Here is a 27,475-nt window from a genome sequence, read left to right as displayed (position 1 = left end):
GGCCATTGGATTTCAACGTTTACGGATAAATAACTCAATTGCAATATTATTTTAATATTTACAAATAGGAAATGTAAATTTTAAGCTATTTAAAAATCATATAAGTTTTAAAAATAGGCATTATAAAAAAATTACATTTTTTCCTAGAAAAAAATTAAAAAATTCTACATTTACGTTGATTATCACTAATTAAAAAGTCTCTTTTAATTAGGATGACTATTTTTTCTGGAGTACAATCCGAGACATTTGTCGGGGGGAGGGTATTCATTTTATAAAAATATTTTTAAAAAATATTTATAAGGAAACAAATACTAATAAAATAAAAATTTATTTAATAATTAAGTAATTTAATTGGTTTTATAAGTATTTTTCGACAGAATGAATTATATTAAGGACTTCATCACAGTTTTCTATTTGCCATCATTGGGCTCCAAATCTCCCATTTTAAAATTAAATTTACATAAAAGGTTAATTCAAATTTCGAAATTTTTTCGTTATGTAGAAAAAACGCTCCCTACCAAGCGTTTTCACTGCGACAGCGCCGACACGATTTTATTGCTTTTGACGTGAATTTTTGACTTCTGAGAAGTGATAATTGTTTTTGCGCCCTTTAATTGATTAACCCTTTGGATGCCGGGCATTTTTGGAAAAATGTTCCAGAACTGCCGGGACTTTTTATTAAATAATTAAAAAGTCAAAATGTGTATTTTAGTTTGTAAACATACGGTCGCACGTGCGACGCTGTCTGCAGCGAACTTGACCTAATTAATGATGAATATGCGATTGTGTGTTATTTTAGTTCGTATTTACGCTGTAATAAGAGTCATTATCGCATGACGTATTAAAAATTACGAGACGTGAGCGGCGGCGCTCCGACAGGAATCGATAACAATGGTATATAATATGTTATTTATTTTTAAAATGTAAATAAAGCTTTTCGTAAATTAATAAAATATATAAATATATATATTTATATATATATATATATATATATATATATATATATATATATATAAAAATATATATATATATATATATATATATACATATACATCTATATATATATATATATATATATATATATATATATATATATATATATATATATACATATACATCTATATATATATACATACATATATATATATATATTTATATATATACATATATACATATTTATATATATATATATATATATATATATATATTTATATATAAATATATATATATATATATATATATATATATATATATATATATATAAATATATATATATATTTATATATATATATACATATACATCTATATAAATATATATACATATACATCTATATAAATATATATACATATACATCTATATAAATATATAAATATATATATATATATATACATATATATATATATATATATATACACATTAATATATATATATATATATATATATATATATATATATATATATATATATATATATATATATATATATATATATATAATAAAAATAATAATGAAATTAAAAAAAAATAATGATTATAATATATTTATAACATATATTTGAAAAAATGTTATATACCCCTGAAGCAATTACCCTACAGACGGTTGAAAATGTATTGGATACTTCGATTTCGGAGCCGTCGGATCCGGCAGTTCTCGCTAGTGTAGCCAAAGCCGATATATCGGATTTCGGTAGCCAAAGGGTTAAAATACGGTTGGAATATATTTTAATCAGCTCTTTTATATCAAAAGTCCACAGTAATATCAGTAAGGATATTACTTTTTCCGTCTATTTTTCCCCGAGAGAAATATTTTGGAGAGAAATATTACTATTATAAAATTACATTTAAAATTTTTTTGTTGAAATTTGGCTACTCGCATCTACCGTCTTTTTCCGAAAATAAGACTATTATCGGGGGGGGGGGCTTACTTTACACGTACAATAAGTAAGCTTATATATTTTCGGTTAATATTTATTTTTATATAGGAATTTTACATTTATTTCAAATTTATTCAAATACAGTCATTTCATTTTCTTTTGGAACATAGTCATAACTAATCAAATTCTAAATTCCATCCTGAATTTCAATCGCCACATGATGGTGTTCATTTTATTTTAACTAGGGCTTATTTTCGGGGGAGGGCTTACATTCTAAAAACTCCTGAAAATCACGCTAGGGCTTATTTTCGAAGGATGTTTTATTTTCGGAAAAAGACGGTATCTAGAATTTTTAAAATCAAAATAATTATTTATTTATTGCAGAAATGGATTGTGACGAAAAATTTAACTGCATAGGCCGCTAGAGATGTAGTAGAACTTTCTATGGAATCTTATATATAATTGTTCTAAGCCGTCGTCGCTTCCGGACGCGCATAACTTTAAACGAAACATTCTCCGTTCAATTATATACTCTATAAATCGTATCGCTTTGTATGAACGGTGTGTAACAATACACGTAAACAAAGGAATTATAATAATAAATAATAATAAAAATAAAAATTGAATTTGCTCCGATTGATTTTCGAGCCGCCGGCAATGCGTTCTGTTGTTTCGACCAATCAAAAATAAGCATTCAAATATTCAAATAGCTTCGACCAATGAAAAATAAGCATTCAAATTCAAATAGACAGTACCGTGACAACACTTTTATTTAATAATAAAATTTTGCTACGCGACAATAATTTTCATTAATTCGTCATTTGACTGAATATAAATAATCGGATTGCAAATTAACTAGGTGTGTTATAATTATGTTAACTTAAATATATACATAATGTGTTGAGGATTAGAAGAATACATTGATTTAACTAGATAAACAATCTTCGTAATGAAATCTTTAAATTTTGAATTCCCGGCGACGGGCTCCGAGGCCGAAAAGTGAGTTTTTCCTTTTATAAATAATCGGATTACAAATTACCTAGGTGTATTATAACTATGAAAATGAAATATATACATAATGTGTATAGGACAAGAAGAATACATTGATTAAATTAGGTAAAGAATGATAAAACTATCTTCGTAATGAAATCCTCAAATTTTGAATTCCCGTCACCGGGCTCCGAGATCGAAAAGTGAGTTTTTCCTTTTACAATACATAAAAATTATCGTTGTTTCTGATTTAATGCACATATTCGTTAGATTTTATGAATTGCAAATAAATCCTTAGTATGTATGAGGATTGAAAGTTAATGTCGATCAAATCGGCGCTGTCGGAACGCTATATATATATATCAGCCAACGGACAGCTTATAAATGTGTAGTGTCTTGGATGTTATCTAATAAACAACATTTTACAATGATTATAAATATGTGATTGCATACCTGGAATAATCAATAGCCAAAATATGTAAGAGTGGGTTATTTTTAATTCCGATGTGGCAAAATATGTTCAATTTTTGTTCTATGCCTTCTTCCTCTTTCGGAATAGCCAAATTCAAGATATTCAGTTACATCAAACTTATGTAGTATGTTCTTTATAAAAAGATAATACTTGCTGGCAGTGACTTCAACATGAGAAGATTCACTCTTTGTTTATATATACCAATTCTACGTTGTGGCCATATAAGTCATCAAATTGCTCCCTCATTGCTTCTGAAAAATAATTAAAAACACCTTTATCAAGAGTTAAGCATTGAACAGATTATTACTACTAATATAATCCATAAATTAAATTTAAACGACAAGCGAAAAACAAAATTGACGGAAGATACTGTAGAGGATTAAACACATAGATTGACATATCTTCATCTTCTTCAAAATAGTCGCAATATGTCATATATTAATTGTTTGCCATACGTAAATGTTATTAGATCTATCATTGCTTCTGAAAATTAACTGTAAACGATACTATATAGTGGGTAAAATGTTACTTTGTTTAATTAACTTTGGTATGTATACCTTTAATTGTCCAATCACCGCTGTTTGTCTTTTAATATTAGATCCTGGAAAGTCAATGATAATTTTGTTAGAATAACCGTGACATATTATTCATATAACCAAACACTTACTGGCACACTCATAATTTATAGTTTTAATTATGTTATACACTTTAAATCATCTTCAATTGACACTTTGTATGAAAAATGCTTTGTTTAATTAACATATTTTACTGTTTATTGAATCGCACTAAGCTGCATCCCGGCGCGCGCTTGACTGATGACAGAACTGTCAAATGTAAGCAACTGAGGGGATATCCCGATACATGATCGGGATATCACCGCGCGCTTAAGAACGAACTACGAAATTGATTTTAACGATTTAAATTGTAAAACACTTATCAATATATGTTTAAAAATCAACAAATTCTAAAAAAAATATTTTTAAAATATTTTTAGTTTATACGGTATTTAAAACATAATATAAATAATGTGGATTTTTATTAGCTTCTCTTAACAAAAAAAAATATGTACTTGAATTTTGGCGAACGTTGGCAATTTAAATTAATAGTTTTTGGAGAATTTTTAAAATTTCGCTTGAAAAAACATTTTAAAAAAAAGGGGGGAAATTTCAAAATAAGTACTATTCATAACCAACCAACTACTAAACACATAGTGTTGCAAGAATCTCTCTTACTGACCCCTTTGAAAGGAAACTACACAAAATTGTAAAATATTTTATAACTAATTTAATTTTTTTAACTTATTTAAATATTTTTTAAATTATAAAGGTATAGAATAAATTTTCAAGATTTATTCAAAATATTTTTTTCAACCTTAAAAATAGTTTTTATTTTATTATGGATTTTAAATATTCTTAATTTATTATATAGATTTTAAATATGTTTAGTTTATTATTAATTTTAAATAATGTGAAAATTTTTTGCACTTATTAATTATTAAAATTAATAATGCTGCGCAGATAAATCATTTACTTTAAAAAATATATAAATATAAATATTTTTTAATAAAAATTGACAAAGGTCTCAAAATTATTATTATTTTTAAAGCGCACTTTTGGTCTAAAGTAACAGATTAAGTGCTTGATATTTTCAGTTTATTATTTCTTTCTAATTGGCTTTTATATTTACACATAAAACATATAAACAACTTTTTTAAATTATAAATCAACTTATGGTGTAACTAAAAAAAGTTCTTATTACTAAGATTTAAATTTATGATAAAATTGTGTTATATGCAATTTATTCATTGGTTCCGTAAGCTTCGCTGTATTGAGATTTCACTGTACAATTTTTAATTTATTATTATCTAGCCAAGTTCTAAACCTATTTATAAATGATGTGCAATATTTAGATTTATCATTAAATATCTAAGTTTCAAATATAACGATAAAATTTAACGTTTCAAATCTAATAAATAATATAAAATGTTTTCTTCTGGAAATATTTAGTCAAGTTGTAAACCTATATTCAAATGAATTGAAAATGTTAGTAGTTTTTTATAGATTAAACCATTTTGTCTATTATTGAAAATCCTAAATAATAATGTCCAATTTGAATCATTATTTTTTTTTTAAATATTTAAAAAAATCAGAACGAAGCAAAAATTATATTTAAAACCCAAAAAGTTGAGGGTCCGGTATACGCACACTCGCTAGCTTTCGGTACCTCACGATAGTGAGGTACCGACAGCTATTTAAATAAATGCAATATATTCAATCAGAAGTGATAGCAGGTTAGTGTACATCATTTAATCGTAAATAATATGTTGTCATTCATTTTTATACATTTCTCGTATTTTTTAAATAACAAGTCATCGATATTATACAAATTTCATTTACGCGTTTTTGCCTTTTTCGTGTTTGTATGTCCAATTATTTTAATTTTAATTTGAGCTATTTGTCACTCGAATTACTAGTACTACGAATAAAATCTCTAAAAAGATTTATCTGAACCATTTCATAGTATTTTTTTGTTATAAATTGACTTTTGTTTAATTCAGATCTATATGTTACTTCGCCTCTCACCTTAATATTTATTTGTTTTTAAAATGCCATTTAATGCAAACTTAAAATGCCATTAACCGGTTGGTTTTAGAATTTTGTCAGCAATTGATTTCCAGTCATATACACAACATTTTCTACCAAATTTGACAACAAATACCTACAATTTCTAAATATTCTTTAGCGTTTATTACTTCATTCTTGGTTATTATGTTCTTTTATATATTACAAATTCTTGGTTAGGAGGTATGAAAGAATGTCCTTGAACAGGAAAGACTATTTCGACTTGTTTTATTTCTTTAAGAGCACGGAGAAGCCATTTTCCACACAGAAATAAGATTTTGATTCTAATTTTGGCTTCTGTAACCATCACATACCAATTGTTTTTTTTGTATTTGAATAGATCAATTGTGTTTTTGATTAAAAGTAATTTTTTACTTCAATTTTGAATATCATTTGTGTGCTTTAAAAAAAATACATCACAGTTTAATATAAGGCTACACGAAGAATATTTTACACATATTAACTAAAATTCGAAAAAAATGGAGATAGATTTTTGGTTATTAGTGACTTCATTTGAATATTTTATTTGTGGATGTTATGTCGTTGGACCAAATGGCGTGTTGACCATTTGTCCTGTAGATCTTTGGTCGGATATATTTTTTGTCAACTTGATATTTTACCGTGGAGGGGAAGTATGAAAATAATACTATATTTTTATAGATATTTTAAATATATTTCTTGGTATTGATTGCAGTTTTATATTCCTTTTTCTCATGGAAATTTTAAGGTTTAATTTTTGATACAAATTCATAAAAATAAGCGGTAATTTTCTTGAAAAGTTCTATTAAAATACATTATATTTTATTAACATATTTTTGTATTTTTCGTTTGAAACTTACATAAAAAGGTGTAATAATTTAGTATCGATTGTTAATTACAGTTTAAATATTTGTTTAACTACATAGAATTACATATATATGTGTTTCAAAAACGGAATAAGCACACGCTAAATAAATAATAACACATTACGCACAAATTAAAACCGTAAAATACTTTTATTTTGTGCGATATTATAAAATTATTTAGGTTAAGGTTTATTAATAACTAATAAATAACTCAAAAAATTTTTAATTATAAATATAAATTTAAAAAAATTGAAACGGATATATGAAATAAATATTTATGATATTAATTATATTTTATGGTTTAAGTCTTAGATAAAATAATTAAGCTTGTCACCGTTAGATGGCGCAAGTATTTTCATACTGCCAACACAAAACAGCATCAATGCATTCAATAAGCAAGTTGATTTTTAATGAAATTACATTTTACCATTAGTTAAAAAAAGTATATTCTTTGCATGTTTCTCTTTGCTGTGTGGATGCTTTCACAAGCTGAACAGCTTTTTTTGCATACAGCTAAAAATGGGAGAAATGTAAAAAATATTTTTGGTAAGGCAAATAATGGTTGGGATATTATCAGTCCTTTCCACCACATTAAATGTGATATATATTTGGAGCTTTCGCATATATTTTTTTGTTCCATATTGAGTAACATTTGACAATATTCTAGCTATTTTGGTTATGTATGTCAAACCTAATTTCAATTCTTATTCTGATAACACATTCCCTTTATAAAAAATAGAGAATACACAAACTACCAAATATCTTTTATTTTCGATTATTTATAAAATAATATTTGTTTATATTATCATTATTCAATAAAGATTCATTAAGGTATATCTATATTACAAATTCATAAAAGATTTATTGATCGCTATTTGCGCAATAATCACCGAACCTTTTAAATGAAATAAATTTCATAATGTCTTCAAATATGAGCTGCATAACCAATTGTATTAACATGTGAAAATTTTCCTACAATAATATTCCATGCGCTTTCATGTAATCAGCATTGTCCGTGACGAATGGGTTTACTTTGTGGCTTAATCTCCATTATTATGTTTTCAATTTCTCCTGCTGTATATTCTCCAACGTGCTTGTTTAATCCGGTTTCCCTTGATTTGTAAAAAAATAGGAGTTGGTACAGCAACAGTATAGTTTTAATTCTCTATCCACTAATCCGTAATTATCATCAGGGTGGAAGAATTTTGTGTTACTCGATCGATATTGTTTTTAACTGGGTCATATTATTTTTAGAGGAGGTTATAAGAAATTACATGGCAAGATTATCAAGTTGATAATTCATTTATTTGTAGTGTTTATTATATATACTAGTTAAAAAAAATCTTTCTGATGAATAAATTGTGAAATACAATATTATAAAAATCTGTAAATTAATTTTTCACCTCCTGAAATGTTGACTAATTACATATTTAAGATTCACGTCGCATATTTAATTATTGTTTCGATATATTAAATATTTTTCTTGTATCATTATCCCTTTTAATGTTTACAATGTTAACATTTAGCACGGGTTTTTATGTTTTGTTGAAATTTTGTTTGATTTTGAATTGTTTTTTTATTTCAACACAATTAAAATATCTATAAGCGTTGCTTAGTCGGTTTATCTGATATGTGTTCATTCATTCAAAGTCAAACTGAATACTTTATTGCTAAGTTTATATTTTGATATATTGTTAAATGCTAAAACATGGATTCAAGAGTCGAAACATTTTCTTTCAAGATATTGAATGAAGATGTAGAAACAATAAATTATCATCTTCATGTTTTTTATGGAGAAATATAATAAGCAATTAGGGCAAATTTTAACTTGAGTTTCTGACATTTATAAGCAATTATCCTTTTTAATATTTCGTGTTTCATACAATAAGAAACGTTTAAACAATTTTCTTAACATTCAGGTACTTCTAAAAATACTTTATACGCTGATTCTTTATTGTGTTATTTAGAAGTACCAATAAAAATCAATAATACGACTGTGTACAATTTTTTCACTTTTATTAATTCAATACATTGACAAATAAAATATTTTTTATTTTTATTTGTGAAAAAAAATTTTGTCCGGTACTACCGGTATTTCATTTTATAATACCGGTAGTATCACAGACTCTTGCTTAAAAATCCTCAAAATTCTATTTGGAGCTCATATTTATGGCATAATTTATATAAATATTATTTCAATAAATTAGCGATTTTAAGCATTACACTATACAAAAAAACATATTACACGGCTAAAAGGTTCACAACACTCAATGCATAGTGGCGATTTTGTTGATGACTTCTATATGTGTCATCCGCGGGCAAAGGGTTAAAGGAAGGTAAGCCCGTCATTGAATAGGTTCCTAGATAAATTTCCAGGAAAATAAAAAAAATTCGTCATCACTGATAGACAATAGTGGTTCCGAATGAATAATTATTAAATTGAATTATTTTACAATAAATTTGAATAACAAAAAATACATGTGCTTTTTGTAGTAATTATTTTTACATTATTATTTTTTAGCTTTGGAGCAACGAATCAACTTAAGTTTTCATTAATTCTTATGGGGAATTTATTGTATAATATTTTAGATGTCACACTTATACAATATTACGGCTTACAACAAGTGAGAATCGAATCAAGAACATCTAAACCAAATTTTCCCTTCTCAGAAGGCAAAAATTCGCGTCAAAAGCAATAAAATTATGCCGTCCCCGTCGCAGTGGGAACGCTCGTTACCGAGCGTTCGCATTGCGACGGCGCCGTCACGATTTTATTGATTTTGACGTCTGAGTAGTGATAATTATTTTTGCGCCCCCCTATTGACAAAAATTAGGTTTGAATATACTTTGATCAGCCCTGTTATATTAGAAGTGCTTAGTAATATCTGTAAGGTTAGCTATCATATTTTTAAAACGTAGTGTGATATCGAAATGCAGGCAAACTATGGAGCAATATGTGAGATGCCTGTCTGTACTTATTCTTCGCTTATTTTCCCCTGAGAGATGAGTTGGCTAAATTTGTATTTTGGACTTGACCTAATAAAAGTTTTAAAACTATTTTTAGTTTTAGAAATTTCATTAGGTTAGGTTTGGGTTTGAACAGCAAATAGACGTTTCGCAACTGTCAAATTGAGTTTCAAAGTCATTTTAGAGCAGCATATTAGCGCCTATCAGTTAAATTATATTTGCACTACTAGTAGAAATATGTATCTACTAGTGAAAATGTATTTGGAATTAAGTAGTGAAATATATAACGTTACCAAAAATACACATTCACTGTAACATTTATACATTGGATGTAAATAAATAATGATATGTATGTAAATATATATATTACTACATATAGAAAAGTTAAAATCATATCATTTTACTAGCACATGTCATTTAAATTACATTTTCCTTAGTTAAAATATACATCTACTGGTGAAAATATATTCTGATATGATTTTACTGAAATAACATATTTTAAAAAATATTTTCGGGACAGATTTGAGACTGTTTTTTGTAGTAATGTATTAGTTATTTCTTTTGCTGTATTAAACCCAGTTGTTAAATTACGGATAATACAATCTATAAAAAAATTCATTTCATATAATTCAGTTGTTATTGATTTTTCGTTATTTTTTGCTTCTTTCTTATGTATTCGGTCTAAAAATTCAGATCGAATACATAAATTTACTGCTACTAATTTACATTCGTTAAATATTTCCTCTCGTGTCTAATATTTTTTAAACGGGCAAAAAGCAATGAAGTCAACAATAATTTGCAAAGAAATTTCAAAGTGCTTTTGAAGGCAATGTTCCGCTTCTTTTTTTATTGTTTATAAAAAGGGCTGAAAGAAATTATACCTGAAAAACGTTAGTACATAAATCTCAAACAACTGTAGTTTAGTTCAGATTCATTATTTGAGGTCGATTTTTACTTTTTTTACAAACATATTCTTGCTATGATTTTTTCCAAAGTCGGGCCATGGGAATTTGTCCCCTCTCCCTTCACCTCTCGGCAGGCCTGAATATAATACAGTGTATTGTTATTAAATTAGAATCAAGATATTGGTCATGAATTTTATTTTAAATTATTTTTACTGTTCTTGCATTTTTTACTTATATATTTAGTATATAATTTGCGGTCTTTATTTGTAAATCCTAAAAAATAGTACCGCAACTGGCGAGTGTTTTATTACATTATTCTTTTTTTATTATTAATTAGAACACAATTCTGGTTCGAATATCGAGTATTCGTTTTGGGAAGCGTTCACTGCCGTGTCACACCTGGCGGTCGGACGTGCAGTATATAGAGTATGTAGTAGCAGCGAAATATTTAGGAGTGTCTGTCTGCCGACGACGCCAAAGTAAACATTCGACGCCGAAAACGACGCCGGCATAAAACCCGAAAACCGACACTAATTTTTTCATATGTTTTTCGTCATGGTCTCAGCTGCCACGGCACGAGAGCGAGTCTTAATCTTAGAACAACGCCGTAAATGCGCGCCCGGGGCCAAAGCCCCCTGTCGATATACGATGTGAATATTCTCAGGTTTGGGAGTTTTCGAGACAATCTGCACGATCAGATTTATTAATAAAAAGTTTAAAAATAATATTTTTGGATCATAAAATCAAGTTCATCAGATATATCTATACTCAATTCAAAAATCAAAGTCAGTGGAGCGGTATTCCTTTAATTCAATATAGTTAATATTCATAAAAAAGTAAGAAATGCCAATATTTAAATAGCACCACTATAATATACCTCGCAAGTCATTCACAGATATGTATAATCAAATTATAATATATCAGCCCACCATTTTATATTTTAAAGAATTTTATAAAAATATATATGTATACATATATATGTCAAAAAATTAATAAAAAAACTATAGATCGTATGATAATGAATTTTTATTTCACTGATTTAACGCACATAGAAAAAAATCACATTTATTTGATTTATTTTACTATTTTTTGTATTTGTGTGTTTTAGTAATTTTTTTTAATTTACATATTTTTATATTAAATCCGACTTTTATAGATTTTTTTGTATCAATTCAGAGGCTCTCAATATTTTTTTATATAATATTTTTTTTTTTTTATTTCATATTCATTGATTTATTGGTAATATTTTCTATAAAAATCATTTACATTAAATAAAATTTAAAAAAATATTGTATGAATATAATGTTTTTTAATTATTATTTCTTCAGTTATATATGTAAATATATAACTACCTGAGGTATCTCAAAACAGTGAAAGATTGAGCATTGTACATGTACGGCTATACCGCTCCAATGTTAAATGCGAAATTTGGATTTATCCCACGCTAGATTTTTGTAAGTGCTAAATTGATTTTCATATAAAACCACGTGATTAGTCAATTATACAGTAACAAATAAAGTGAATGTAGATGCAGCATTGAATGAATATAAACATATAAAAAAATTGTAATTGAATATTTAAATTATTTTTTTACTGTATAATTGATTAAGCACGTGACGTTTTTTGAAAATTAATTCAGCACTTAAAAGGTTAAATGTTTTACGCAGAACGAGTGTTCTTCCCCCATGAAGCAATCCATTGCGACTAAGTTTCCAAGGACCAATCTCCCATGCGCCTCTCCTTCGCGCTCAGAAGCTATTTAAAAAGTACAAATACTAATATGTTATTATTGTGTAAGACATAGACTACCAGAATCTTTGAAAGCAGGACATGAAAGTAAAAATAATTCTAGAAACAATGCAGAGATCCACCAAAAAAAATCTATATTCCTAATAATTCGTTTTATGTAGCTGCAAATTTGTAATTAACCCCAAACTGTAATAATATTTCCATATGACTTCATAAATTTCTTATTTTTATATATTCTGTTTGTATTGAAATCGTTGAAATTTTATTTGCAATATATAGTTTTTTTATTATATAGAGTTTTGCATAACTTTTAATGCTTTTTTGACGATAAAAGTTGCGTGTGCAATTATCTATGTATATTCGAAATTTTCTTGTCGCAGGTTTTCTATGCGCAATTTTCGTTTGCGCAATAATCAGCTAACCAAAAATTTTATTTTTAAGTCTGCGTTTTTTTTCATACATAATTATTTTTTTATAAATTAACGATATATTCACTATTATTTCTGTGTTTGTTAATAGTAGTCGTAGCTGATGCTATTTAGAAATGGGATATTTTTTGTTTCGATATTTTCAACCCTAAATCAATAATGGCAGTGAAGATAAAACAATCTTAGTCAAGCTATATTATACTTTTGAACTCGGGCATAATATGGCAATACATAGAAGGTACCTATCATTCCGAAATAGAATAAGCACCCCCAAATAATTTAAATTTTTATATTTCACACAGACTCTTGGAGACATTTTTCGCTGTATCTTTTGCCATAGGTGACTAATGTATTTATAGTAATCTCATCAGAAAGCATCACTTTTTTTCGATCTAAAACAGTCAAACTTTTGTGACGATGCACGCATTTCTTCGGTCATTAACGTTTTCTGGCAGGTATACGACTGCATATAATTTTAAACTGGTTAAAACCGAAACCGACTAATTGATTTTTCGGTCATTTAAAAAAACTAATATTTTTACTTGGTTAAATGGTTTTTATGATTTTTTAAAATTAAATAAAGAATATTATATTTTCTCAAAAAATATATATAACGCACAAATTATTTTTCATTTAATTCTTTAACATTTTTTTGAAACCCTACAACTAAGTTACATATAAATTCCTTTACATTTAATTATTTATCAAATGCTTTGAAAATACTTACTGTTAAAATTTATACGCAAAATAAAAGGTTAACACATTCACAATATCACTCGATTTTCACCGATAGTAGTTATTTTTACGTTTCGTGTTTTTGAAATATTGTGCCTTACATTTCCAAATAAATGGCGTTTTAGCGGTCTGTACAAAAGGAATGAGCATTTGACGCTAAAAAAAAGTGGGTCCAAACTAATTGATGAATGAGGTCGATACGATATTATGTATTTTAATTAAAAATTTCAATGTTGCAAAAACGTAGTTTTTTTCCTTGGCTTCCTTGATAGTCAAATTGCCAATTTTTTCTAATCCATTGTTGAGGGAAGGTATGTGGCTCACTTTTAGAGTTCCCGCTTTAGACGATGCAGATCAGAAATTCATTTTTTTATCACATATACGAAGCGAAGCGCATCAGATAATTGTGCTTTTCCTTTTTCGAAACTAAAAGCGTCGCTCTGTCTACGTTTTACGTGGTCGTTTTGCGCCGACGCCCCGGGACTTATCTAATGTTTTGATAAGGACTTCCACGTGGACGCGGCGCCGAAAGGCAATAAATCCTGCAGTGGTCTCTGCCAAAGCCGAGTCGTATATCATCGGTCCCGGATTTTACGATCCTGCTCTTTATCCGGGATCGCGCGGAATCCGCGACGTGCATAATGAGCGCACACAAGCGACGAAAAATTGAAATACTAACTTAGCCGGCGCTGCGCTGCGCTTGGCCTTGCTAAGCGAAGGTCAACATTTCCGCGCTTTGGAAAAAAAAACACAAAAAATTGAGTGGAAAATCGAGAGGTTTCCTCGATGAAAGACAAAAGAGATCGACGAACGAGACCACGTCGTAAAGATTGTCACAGAAGTGATAAAAAAGTCTGCCGGACATTGGCGGCTCGTGGTTAATTAATATCTAGAAGTACTTTTCAAGAGAAAATATATTTAGCGACAAAGATATTTAAATTTATCATCCAAGAACAACCATTCCAATCTTTCATTCATACTTCTACAACTAATAAATCTATTTTTATTTAAAACTATCTCGTAATTTTTGTAACATCGTATATAATATAATTGCACAATAATTGAAGTGGGGCAATAAAATACTATTCTAGATTTTTTTTATATTTATCTTAGATAATATATACTATTTTTTTGATTATATAAAAACAATGTTTCGTGAAATTATTATTTTTTAATTACAATTAATTACTCCTAAATATTTTTATTGGCAAAAATTTCTATAATAAAGTTAATCTATAACTATTTTTTCATCATATATTATAATCTAGCATATCTTTATAATTGATAATCATACATTTAGTTTAAGTATATTATTTTTTAACCATACTTCCTAATTCGCTACATGCATTTTACATTTTTGTATTTTTTATTATTATTATTAAATCATTAATATATATTATAAACAATAATTTTCTGAATTTGCACCTCTGTGGTATACAGTGAAATATTATTTTCTCTTTGGAAGAAACATAGTTTATTTTAATTTTTTTCGCTTTTTTAAATAATTAATAAACCATTTTAAAACTATTTCACTTATACATATAATCTCTAATATCTGTAACTTTATTGTTTCGAAAGCTCTTTTGAAATTCAAGAAAATTTTTTCGTATACTTGGCTAACAACCAATCATTATTTGTAATGCAGTCTCTATTGAATGTTTTTCTCTGAATCCCAACTATTGTTCATACACAATGTTTTGTTAAATAATAAATTCCTATAATTGTTAAATTACCACTTATGTTCCTTTCCATACAAGGTGTTAATTTTATGTTTTTTTATTTTTTAATATATTACAATATTAAAATTATCAGATATTTCTCCTTCAGAGATTACATACAATTCATAAGTACTGGTTTACAAATTATGTTTGTAAGTACTGATTTAAATTCACCAAATTTCACAATAAATATTTCATCACTGCTGTATTGATTCACAATCTCTTTTATACTCTCAATGTAATCCGTACTTATTTTTCTGCTAAATATAATAAATCATAAATAGAATCAGGGCTTCTATTTTCTTGTTCCATTTTCACTATCTTGTGTCAGCATCAGTATCTTCATCATTAGTGGATTTTCTCTTGTATTGTAATTAGTCGAAAATTTATTCTTCCCTTTAAAAATATTAGGAACGAATTTATAATAATAAATTAAAGACATGATTTACAGTAATAATTTTTATAACTCTTACTACAAATTAATTTTTTTCAAACATTATTTGTAGTTTTTATATTATATCCCAAAATTTACGCAAGTCATTTGTGCAGAAAATTTCGACCAAAGCCGTGGTGGCCATTTTCCCGATGTTATATTCCATAAATAATCATATCCTATGTACTTTACGATTCAATAAAAACAATCTAAAAATTAGTTTACTATTTAATTTAAATCTTGCGTTAATTTTGGGACAATCTTTATAAGCGACCCGAAACCGACAAAGTGACTAATTTTGTCATATCGAGGCTTAGCTCAGTGATTTATGATATTTTGAAGGCGACTTTCCCACGTGGATCGGTATCCTAGATATTTTGCCTTTCCGGTCATCAAACTTTTTTTTTGCGTGTAAAAATTATTCGCAGGAACTGTGTAGCATATGCAGTGATTTAACGATAAAGTAGAAACAGCTAATATATATATTTATATATTTGATATCATTGAACTTAATCCTTATCAATTTTTTAATAAAAATTGAAATCCTCGCTATACTTAATATCCTTATATTTGATTCGTAATGCTAATATTATAGAATATTTATCACATGATATTGATATTTATAAAGCACACTATTATTATCAGTTACAATTTTACTGTCATTTCTATTGTAATTGTCTGCTTTTCGTTTTCGATTCACAAAAATCAGCATGTATGTAAATTGCAGCATTCCTTTAAAAATATATGATTTATTTTACATGTATTTTTAGAACATATAATCAAAATTTAATTCAAACTCGATACACAATTATAAATTATATATATATAAAAAATATTCTGGTATTTTAGAATAATTATAATACCACAAAAAGCTGCAAGTCTTAAAACACACTTTTGCTTAGTCTTATTTTAAGATGTTAATGCGTTTATGACCGTTTTGGTAAGTCGTTTAATCCATTCACACATACCAAAATAGCCATCACTTTCAATTGTAAATGTTAAGAAACATTGCTTTATAGTTAATGGGTGAAGTTAAAATTTAAAGATTGTTTTTATTTATTATTTATTATAATACTATTATTAGTATTATTATCTGATCACAAAAGTAAAACATTGTTACTGTGTCTACATATTTTAAACATTGTTTTCTTTTAGACATATGGTTAATGTAGAAAATTAAAATATTATTTAAGATGCGAAATGACCACGTGTGTATCTTAGGACAAAAGAGGCGAAAATCCTGGAAGGTTGGACCTCACATGCAGTCTTAGAAAACCATAATCGGTCAGTAAAGACATTTGATCTGTTACACATGTGAGGAATTTTGAAAAAAAAAATCGCTTTTGTATGTCAGTTAAAGTTAACTTGACCCTTCGTTGAAACTGAATATTTTAACTGCACATGTGCACATTATGCGTGCAAATGTTATTTACAATAAAATATTATAATTGATTTTTTTTATTATATATTACATAAATAACTGTAATAAGAATATTTTAATGTTTAATTTAATCTATTATTAGCTACAATTTAATAAAAAAATAAAGCATTGGTGATTATAATTTAAGGGAAAAAAACTTTATATTTTAAATATTTAAAAAAAATTACAATGATCTAATATTCCGCTTCTAAAAACAATGTTCGATTATATTAAGCTATGTAGTTATAAATATATTGTTATATCATATGCAATTATATTGATATTGAATTAATGGAAAATAATTCAGAATTATGGGTAAAAAAAAATCAGACACTGAATCTTTAATTCCATAAATGAAAAATACTATTATGTCGCTTAAGAATGCTACCAAAGCAATATAAATAAATTCATGGAATTTAGCAAAACATTTAGAATTTCTGAAATCAATTCTAGAAAAGCTTTTTAATTGAATGCTACTAGGGATTCTGAAGTCTCGGGTTTTTTCGATTCTCGGGACTCGAGACTTTGATTATTTTTCGTATAATCATGAAAAAAAATTATGTTAAAAAATTAACTTATTATTATTAACTTTAATTAACTTATTATTATTAACTTTAATTGATTTATTATTATTAACTTATATTATTTGTGTTATAGGTACGATAGGTGAAAATTTATTGAAACGATTTAAAAACACTTTATTCGATATTTATTTAAATTAAATTTATTACAATTTTTTTAATCGAAATATTTTTAAATCAATATTAAGTTAAAACCTTTACTTTTGTAAGGAAAAATATGTTTTTAAAAACACCAAGGCGTTTAATGATGAATCACATAGCCTGTTCCTGGTTTTTGTGGCAAATATTCCAGATGTAGAAAAAACTCTCTCGCTTTCTGTAGATGTTGGCTTAATTGTAAGCAATGATTTGAATAAAAGCTCTAGATTCGGAGTTTGCTTGATCTGAAACTCCTTTTTAAAATTGATTTTTTTATTTCTAGTCGTTGAAATATTTTGGTGGTTCGTGCGACAGAGTTGTGTTGATTTCAAATATTTTTTTGTAAAAGGAAATTAACAATAATTTCGGAAATTAATAAAGTGGCATCTCGACGACTTAGAGCTTCAACTGCCAGTTTTATAGGAGTGAATACTTCACAAATATTTTCCAATACGTGAATGTTCGATTCATTCCAAATTTGGCCGATGCCAAGATCAATTAATGATTTTCTAATGCAATTTCGTAACTTTCAAAATCTCGAGATCATGGGTAATAAGGAATTCCACCTTGTCTTCATATCGAGACATAAATTAAGCTCGACATCAAATTCACTCTTTACATATTTTTGTAAAATTTCACTTCGGAAAGTCTCGAGTCCCGGGTTATTAATTCTTAAATTCCCGGGACTCGAGACAGCAAAAAATCTTTGAATTCTCGGGAATAAATTCCCGGGTTGTCTCGACACAGAATCCTTAATTGCTACCTATTAAATCTAATACAACGCCAAGTGAAAGCGTATTTTCTGTTATGAAGCACTAGATGTGTTTATATTTTTGAAATAATACTTTTATTAAAAAAAATAATAGCAATGAAATAAAAAGTCTTATGCATTTAATATAATGTAAAAAAATCAGGAACCGAACGTATTCGATCTGAAAATTCAGATGACGCGGCTCCGTTTGCCACAAAATTATTGTTGACTTTATTGCTTATTGAAACTTTTAAAAATAGTCCCGAAAATATTTTTTAAAATATGTCATTTCAATAAAATCATTTTTACCAGTAGATATATATTTTTACCAGTGAAAATATAAATTATCTGGCAGGTGCTAGTAAAAATTTATGATTTAAACTTTTCTATATGTATTAATAAATATATTTACATACTTATCATTATTTATTTAATCCGATGTATAAATATTACAGTGAATGTGTATTTTTTGGTAAAGTTATATTTTCACTAGTAAAGTCCAAATACATTTTCACTAGTAGATATATATTTTTAGTAGCAAAAAATAAGGCGCTAAAACGCTGTTCTAATATACCTATGAAACACAATTTAACAGTTGCGAAACGTTCATTTCCTGTTCAAACCCAAATCTAACCTAATGAAAGTTCTAAAATATAGTTTTGAAACTTTATTATGTCAAGTCAAAAATAAAAACCCAGCTCATTTCTCAGGAGAAAATAAGCAGAAGAATAAGTACAGACAGGCATCGCATCTCATATATTGCTTTTTACTGCGTTTTTAATTTGTTTTAGTAAGTTTGTACAATATAGAAAAAGCGTCAGCTATGATATATTTTTAGTTTTTAACTGTGGAATATCTGTGTGCTTATTTTTAAATGATTTAGTAACTTTCTAAAGGCCGCAATGGCGGCAAGCTCTTTACAAAATATGTAGAGTAGTCCAAGTATTATGAAATGGTATTTAACGATTGTTTTCCATTCTACGCTACTGTCTTGTTCAATTTGGAGAGGCGGTGGCAAATATTGTCTAGGTTTTGTAAATATAATTGCTTCTATTTTATTTTGTTTGATTTTAGTTTTCTACCTCGCAAAATACTTATTAAAAATTTTGGTTTAAGACCGAAATCACTTGTTAAAATAGATAAACGAGCTGCCCGAGTAAACTTGTTTAAATTATATTAAAAAATATATTAATAACTTGCAGCTAAATTAAACGGTGTCAATTTTACGATAAATCTTTAGTAAGATGTAGAGGTTAGATTTTATTTTTTAATAATTATTATGACAAATTATAAAAAATAGCTTCAAAAGACCTTTGTGAGCTGCGCCTATACGATTTACACTTATTTAGCGCTTGTCATTTGAGGTTTGAGAAACGCTGGAATGTGACAGTGGTAATGCTTTCAAGCGACATTGATGGCAGTCGTTAGCGCCATCAGCGCCGCAATTTCTATCATCGCGTCGGAAAATGAAACAAAACGAGTCATACAAAATAAATGGAGACTAGGGCCACTTCGGTGGTTCCTAAGCTTCAATGTAATATTCCGCAGCTGTTTTTTTATGTTATTTAATAAAAAATAAAAATAAATTTAATAAAAAAAAAGTTGCAAAAATATTTTTATTATTTACCACAAAAACACGCAGATAATGCCATTTTATTCATAATTTTCTAAGCTTGTTCGATTGAGTAGGAATATTTTGTTATTCATGGATTACAAGTTATTGATCCAAAAATCCTGACGGATCATCAAAGTGAAAGACGTTTTTCACAACAAAATAGAGCATTGCACAATTTATGCGTAAATTCTAATGGGCAAATTACTAACTAATTTTCATTAATTTATATCAAAACCATGATATTTTTGTATTAATAATTATGTAGTATTTAAAACGCAGTACTAAAAGATTAGTCACTTGTATGTAATAATACGTGTGCTCAGATTCGGCGTTATCCTTCACTAGTGGCGTAGCTAAGGTGTGTGCTGCCCAGGGCGATCCTTAAAATTGCCGCCCCCCCTCATACATTTTTTGCAGGGTCATAAAATCAGAATTTCTTAAAATTTTAAATTGGTTATTATTAAGCTCTTGTTATTCGTGGATTTTTATATGTTTTAGTGCATTCAGGGTTAAGAACCACACTAGACGATCCCATCGCGAATATGCTGCCCCCAAGCAAGTGCTGCCCGGGACGGCCCGCTCCCTCCGCCCCCCCCCATAGCTACGCCACTGTCCTTCACCAATCGTTTAAACGTCGCTATTAGTTTCGTTTTGGTGTTCTCGGTAGACGACATTGGGAATATAAAATTTATATTATTATTATTATGATTTTAGAATAGTCTTATGCAAAATAAAAATAAAAATAATAAAATTTAAATTTTCATGAGAGATTTCAAAAAATGGAAATCAGAGATTATATGTATAGATTAAATGGTTTGATAATTATTTATAAAAAATAAACTTATTGCAAAGATAAATGAATATCTTGCGGTGTACTACAGGGGTCTAATTTAGGACCATTGTCATTTAAAATATAATATTATGATATAATTAATAATTTACAAAAATGTAAAATATACCTGTTTGCAGACGACAGTTTAATTTATTGCAAAAATTAAGTATTATATAAATAGGGTAAAAATAATGTACTTAAATTAAGTGAATGATTATTAATTATAAATATATGTTAGATAATAATATAAAAATAGTTATATGTATAGTTATATAATGGGTTATAAAAATTGTATAATAACTTATTAATATTATTATTTTTTTATGCAATTTTTTGCTAGTAAACTTTTAATATAATAATTAAATCACCAAATCATAATTTGATTTTGTATTTTTAGTTTTAATGTTGGAAAAAAACGTATCGCATTAAAGTAGATTTTTTCGACGAGACACTTTGAGATTCCCTTTGATGTTCATTCGTATTGCGAGACGCTTAATTGCCATTCGCAGCGAACAGTGGCCGTTGCCAATGAATGGCAACCGAAGCCATTGATCCTCAACATTTTTTGATGGCGATAAATTCTGGTGCAACACTCACGTCGTTGACATATTAGTATTCGCATTTTGGCAGATTTCTCAGTGGCGAATTTAACCATTTGTCGCTCCGAGGGGTGGTCGTTTTTGACAATGACGGGAAAGGAAATAATATATAATACCCGGGTCCTTTGAAAATTGACCTGGAGTGACAGCGGCAATATTTATGAAGCGTCTCGTTTGGAACCAATGAGACGAAAAATCATAAAAGTAATAGCAATTGTCCATTACGACGACGCAAGCTGTGCGAATACTAATTTTATAACAATCAAAAACGTTTATTTTAATACATATATATATTTTTAATAATCAGAACAAGAAACAAATGAGCTAATACTAATTTAAATAGTAGTAACACAGGCTAAATATTTGATTTATTAACCCATTACCTGCCATGATCACCATTTAGGTACTAGTTTACTGCTGGCAACTCAATAAAAAATTAGCGGTAAATTAGAAATAGAATAGATGTATTGAATCTTTAAATTATAGTTTATAGTAAACGTCAATGCTTGAGCGTAAATAAAAATCAACAAAGCCAATGTTATTATGGTTTTATTGCCCGTTCCCATTTGAGGATCATGACTGATCAGTTTGTGATTTGATACATTGTATGATTTATTTAATTTTATATTATTTTGTAGATATGGGTACAAGAAAATTTTATTCGCTTACTGAATTGTGAGAAATAGTTAATGATACAAATTAAATGGTTTTTCGTTATTTCTTTGCTTCTTCTTTAGATTCGATCTTAACATCAGATCAAATATGTATCTAAATTTGCTGCTACTATGTCAGAGATTATCTTATCTGAACTCTAAAGTTCAGATGATTTACACATATATATGTATATTTTTTTCGTATTTTTTCGGCATCTCTTAAGTCACAATTTATAGTGCGCAAAGTTGTCTTAATTTTTTGTGTGGGCACATGTTCTTTTTACACCTTTCTTTGACTTAAGGACCCTTGATTTATAACATAATAAATAAGGACATTTTGACTCTTCTAATGCAATTAAGATAACTTTATGATTATTGCTTTTAAAAAATACACCTATGTGTGATATATTAATTTTTTTTACTTTTAAATCAAAATTTAATTTATGATTCATTCTGATCTGTTAAGACTGAATTTTTCTGTAATAAACGTTTTTTTCCATATCGTTATTTACTTTTAATTTCAATAAGAAATATCAAGTACAATGCAAAACTCGAAATTTTCGCAGCACTCAATGTAAACATTCCTTCCTCGGAGAAGCAGAGTCAATGGTAACGAAATTGGTCGAAACTTCGAGTGTCTTTTCCAAAGAAGAAATGACACGTCCGTGACAAGACACAACGCTCTTGCGCCCACTTGTGACCACACGAAATATGAGTCCATTCATGGACGATGATTGGAACTTTTTCAATATAATGGCCACTTGGTAAGGGTCTGTTCGTCAAAATCTGTAGGACGCTCGGGCTCGGCCATCTGGCAACTATTTACGTATGTAGTATATGAGATATGAAGATTGAAGATTTTTTGTGTACTAAGATTGATCCGCCGGCATCTTATCTAGCTTCTCTGTCATATTTATTGATCGAACTTATTTGGATTTCAATATTAGAATAGATTTTTATAACATTTACCTTCTTAATGATTATCTGACTGTGACGCTAAAATATTGAAACTGAAACAAAGTGACTTAAGTACTTATAGAAACATTTTCTCTGAAACCTCAATAGTGAAAAATGTGCCGATTTCATGATACTGTAAATTGTGAAATATATAATCAAACTTTGCATACAGAGCCTATTCCACTAGAAGAGTACGTACCGGGTTATTGATCGGTATCCGGTTATTTTAATTTGATTCCATATAAAATATACATCTGACACAAAAGATGCAAAATTCTCCGGAAATTCTTTTATTTTGCAAAACCAATTTAGAGATAGAGTGGGTGTGAGAGTTATGTATCGAAAAGAGACAGGAAATTCCTATTTAAAAATCTGATAGTATTGTTTCACAATGTAAGTTTTATGACACATTTCGTTACATCATCCTCAAACATTTTACATTTAACATAAAAAAATGGGAAAATTTGCTAAAAATACACGCGGCATACTCGGGGGACGGTTGTATACAAAACACTGAATTAAAGTTTATTGTTATTATTATTTACCGTCAATAATTTATGATCATTAGAGAGCTATCCATCGTTTGATGGATAGCTCTCTAGTGAAAAGATGTTTTTTAATACTCCAATGCAATTTTTATATCAATTACACAGAATAAATTATTTGATTAAGGAATTAATGATTATTATCGATGTAGAAGTAACAACACATATTTATTTTTCATTTATGGGAATAGAAAAGAAGCAAATTCTGCTTGTACAATTATGTGATCCATAAATAGACTATAACATTTTTTGATATTTTCAAGTTTTTGCTGTCAACAATATATTGGGACGGGTGAGCCCTTTCGCGTGTTTTTATTAAAATTATCTCACGCTCACAGAAAAAAACAAAACATGAGTGGTTCTGAAATATTTTTCTGCCATTTATTCCATCTTACTTTGGTTTCATCTCAAAACTGAATCTTATCTATGGACTATAAAATTTATATATAATGACTAAAATGAAATATTTTTTAGATACAATTTTATAAAAATTACATTATTAGTTATAAAATTGTTTAACTATTATTCTACGAATATTTTAAAACTTATTCATTAAGTATAATAGTTTTGTAACAAATAATATTTTAGCCGCCGCTGTAATTAATTTTGAAGTATTAATTTTAATCAAAGTTTTGATTTGACGGTTACAGTTTAGGAACTCCTCTCTTTTTACTTATATATTTTATTAAGCCTCCGCTTTTTGATTCTCATGAATTCTGTAAATAAAATGCATTTAAATCAAGAATCAAGAAAAACTATAATATAATTTTACATATTTCTATAATTGTATTGTAAACAATTCCTTCTGATTTCTACTACAGTAAATTTCAAAGTTTTGCTTAAAAAATTATATACCCATATATCTTTAAATATATTATTTAAAGAAAAAAATATTTATTAGCATTTAATTTAAATCATAAGATCATATTTATAAAATTTTCAGTGTTACAGCCATTATTATATTTCATAAAATATACTCCTATATATTATTATGTTATTGATTAAATCATAAATTAAGGACGGAATAGCATAGTCCGCAACGTCTCAGATTAGTAACTCTGAAGTTGCAGGTTCTAGCCACGGCAGCGGCACTCGAATTTTGATTTATAAAAAATGAGCTAATATTAAAAGAACGGCCCCAGTTGCAGTTATAAATTAAATTACACAATATAATTTATAATCACCTATTCCTAGACTTTCAGTCTGATTTATAATACTTACTTGTAGGTATTCATTATATTTTATTGAATTACTCAGTTGGTACAGATTTACCCCATTGTAACGCATTAGGCTTACGCTTGCCAGGTTAAATAAATATGTGTATATACAATATATACACACATTCGTTGTTAATAAAAATTACACATAAATAGGTATTTGATTTGCTAATTAACCCTTTGAGTAGTGAGTTAATTTATACACATTTATTAATTTCTTAGTATACATCTGAGAATGAGTTAATTATTCGTATTTTTAAATAATTATTTCTGTTGTTATTTATTTATTATAATATTTATATTTTTATTGATATGATTTAATTTACTACTTTTTTGTATAAGTATATTTTAATAATTTATTTCAACACTTTTCTATCATTAAATTTCGTTAATTTATTTTACATGTTTTTTATATATTATTCTGCTTTCGTGGAGTTTTTTTTATCAATTCAGAGGCTCTCAATATTATTGATTAAATTAATATAAAATATTTTTGGTTTTATTTATTTATCTACTACTCTTTAATTTAATACATTTACATATATAAAATCAAATTTAAATATGTTTTTTATTTCTTATTTTTTCAGTTATATATGTAAATATATAACTATCTAAAGTACCTCAAAACAGTGAAATATTTACCACCGTACATGTACGGCGATACTGCTCAAAGGGTTAATTTTAATTATATATTAAATTTAATAATAATTTTTCTGTATCAAACAATTTTTCATAAAAAATTCAAAGTTCTAAGAAATATGAAACTATAGATTCATTGATATTAAAAAAAATGCATTTTTAATAAATTTGACAATAAAATAAAAATATAAATACATAATGCTAATTATGCATTTATACGTGATTAAATTAAATATTAATAATTATGCATCAGTTTTAATTTTCTATTCAAACATTTTTTTATTTTTATAAATAAATACTATTTGAGAAAATATTTTAATGTATTTTAATATAAATTATATCTCTTTGTCAGTATATAATACATAGTGGGCAAAAATTACCCGATAGGAAATGAAAAAATATCCGAGAACCGGGTCATGAATTTGGGCGGGTAATTGGATGCACTAAAGAAAATGGAATGGTATTAATTTACATAAATAAATAAAACATAATACATAGAAAAAATTAAATTAAAGTTAAATTTGTGTATTTGTGACAAAATATTATTATATTATTTTATTAAAAAAAAATACACAAAAAAATAGGATACTTTGAAGTGTTAGACATAAAAAATGTAAAACAACCCTAACTATTACGACGTGAGTCTTAATATCTTTCACAAGTGAAGTGTGACAAGATTTAAGACACCATTCGGTTAATTTTCAATAATACGTTGAAAAGTAAATTTATGGATCCCAGTACACGTGTCCTATGCCTATCATTTAATTATAATATTTGATGGTTCAAGAGCTACATAAAATAGTATATCCTTCCAAACGTCAATCTTATTTAAGACCTTCATATTTTTAACGCCTTCACTAATTTTGATGAATGCCATATTGGGCGAGAGTGAAATTTATCGTTCATTCATTCATTCATTCATAACGACCCTTCATTGGGCGTTTTGAGTATCAGATTTCAATTTTTTTGTAACTCATTCATGGTATGTCGGGATAACTTTAAGTATATATATATTTAATATATAATTTAACACATTACCATATATATAATTTATAAATAATTTTGTCATGAAAATATTCCATATTATACTGATTAGTTGTTCTTTATTTATCATATTTATATTAATTTGCATGTATTAATAATATTTATTTTTAATAAAATATTAATTTGCATATATGTAAAACTTATATAGATGACTGATATTGATTCTACGCGTCCTTTCCGATTTTATTTTGTAATGTTAAAGTGACGTAATAATTCAGATCAATTTATAGATTAATCGTTATGATGCTGTAATTTCAATTTCCGGCGACAATTTGAATAATGATCCTTTTGATGTTGAATCAAAAGATCGAATCAAAGCGTCCGCAGGAAAACACATGTCTATGTTTCGCTTTCATGATTGCACATTATTTTATAACACCTACATATAGACAGGATGTGTGATATTTGCATGTGCTATATTTTAAATGATTGATACTATATTGGTCACGATGTCATAAATTTATTGAAGGAAATAAATCTGTAAGATGAAAGCGAGCGTTTATACAAAATATATAGTAATACTATTTATGAAAACATAATATTATTGCTAATCTCTTCTTACATATATATATGTATCATATGTTTAGCGTTATTTTAAACAATTGTTTGCAAAAGTTGTCAGAGCTACAAAACTAAAATTAATAATCTGTGTTTATAATTGACAAAACTTTCTCACACGAGCACATGATAATGAAAATAAAATATAAAACCTAAATACGAAGATTTATCACGTTTTTCTATAGAAGAA

General features: G+C 27.2%; 1 long non-coding RNA gene across 1 annotated transcript; it reads right to left on the bottom strand.

Moving 5' to 3' along the window:
* Positions 1-3,692: 3,692 nt before the first annotated feature.
* On the bottom strand, positions 3,693-4,267 carry LOC148234554 (uncharacterized). Its single transcript, XR_015810177.1, has 3 exons — positions 4,003-4,267; positions 3,893-3,936; positions 3,693-3,829 (listed from the first exon to the last, which is right to left on the bottom strand). It is a non-coding gene; the product is annotated as an uncharacterized LOC148234554 (long non-coding RNA).
* Between the last annotated feature and the right edge of the window lie 23,208 nt (positions 4,268-27,475).

The sequence above is a fragment of the Plectrocnemia conspersa genome, unplaced genomic scaffold (genome assembly GCF_051122295.1).
Source record: "Plectrocnemia conspersa isolate PC_06_02 unplaced genomic scaffold, ASM5112229v1 ptg000006l, whole genome shotgun sequence".
Lineage (NCBI taxonomy): Eukaryota > Metazoa > Arthropoda > Insecta > Trichoptera > Polycentropodidae > Plectrocnemia > Plectrocnemia conspersa.
This window is presented reverse-complemented; position numbering and strand designations above follow the sequence as displayed.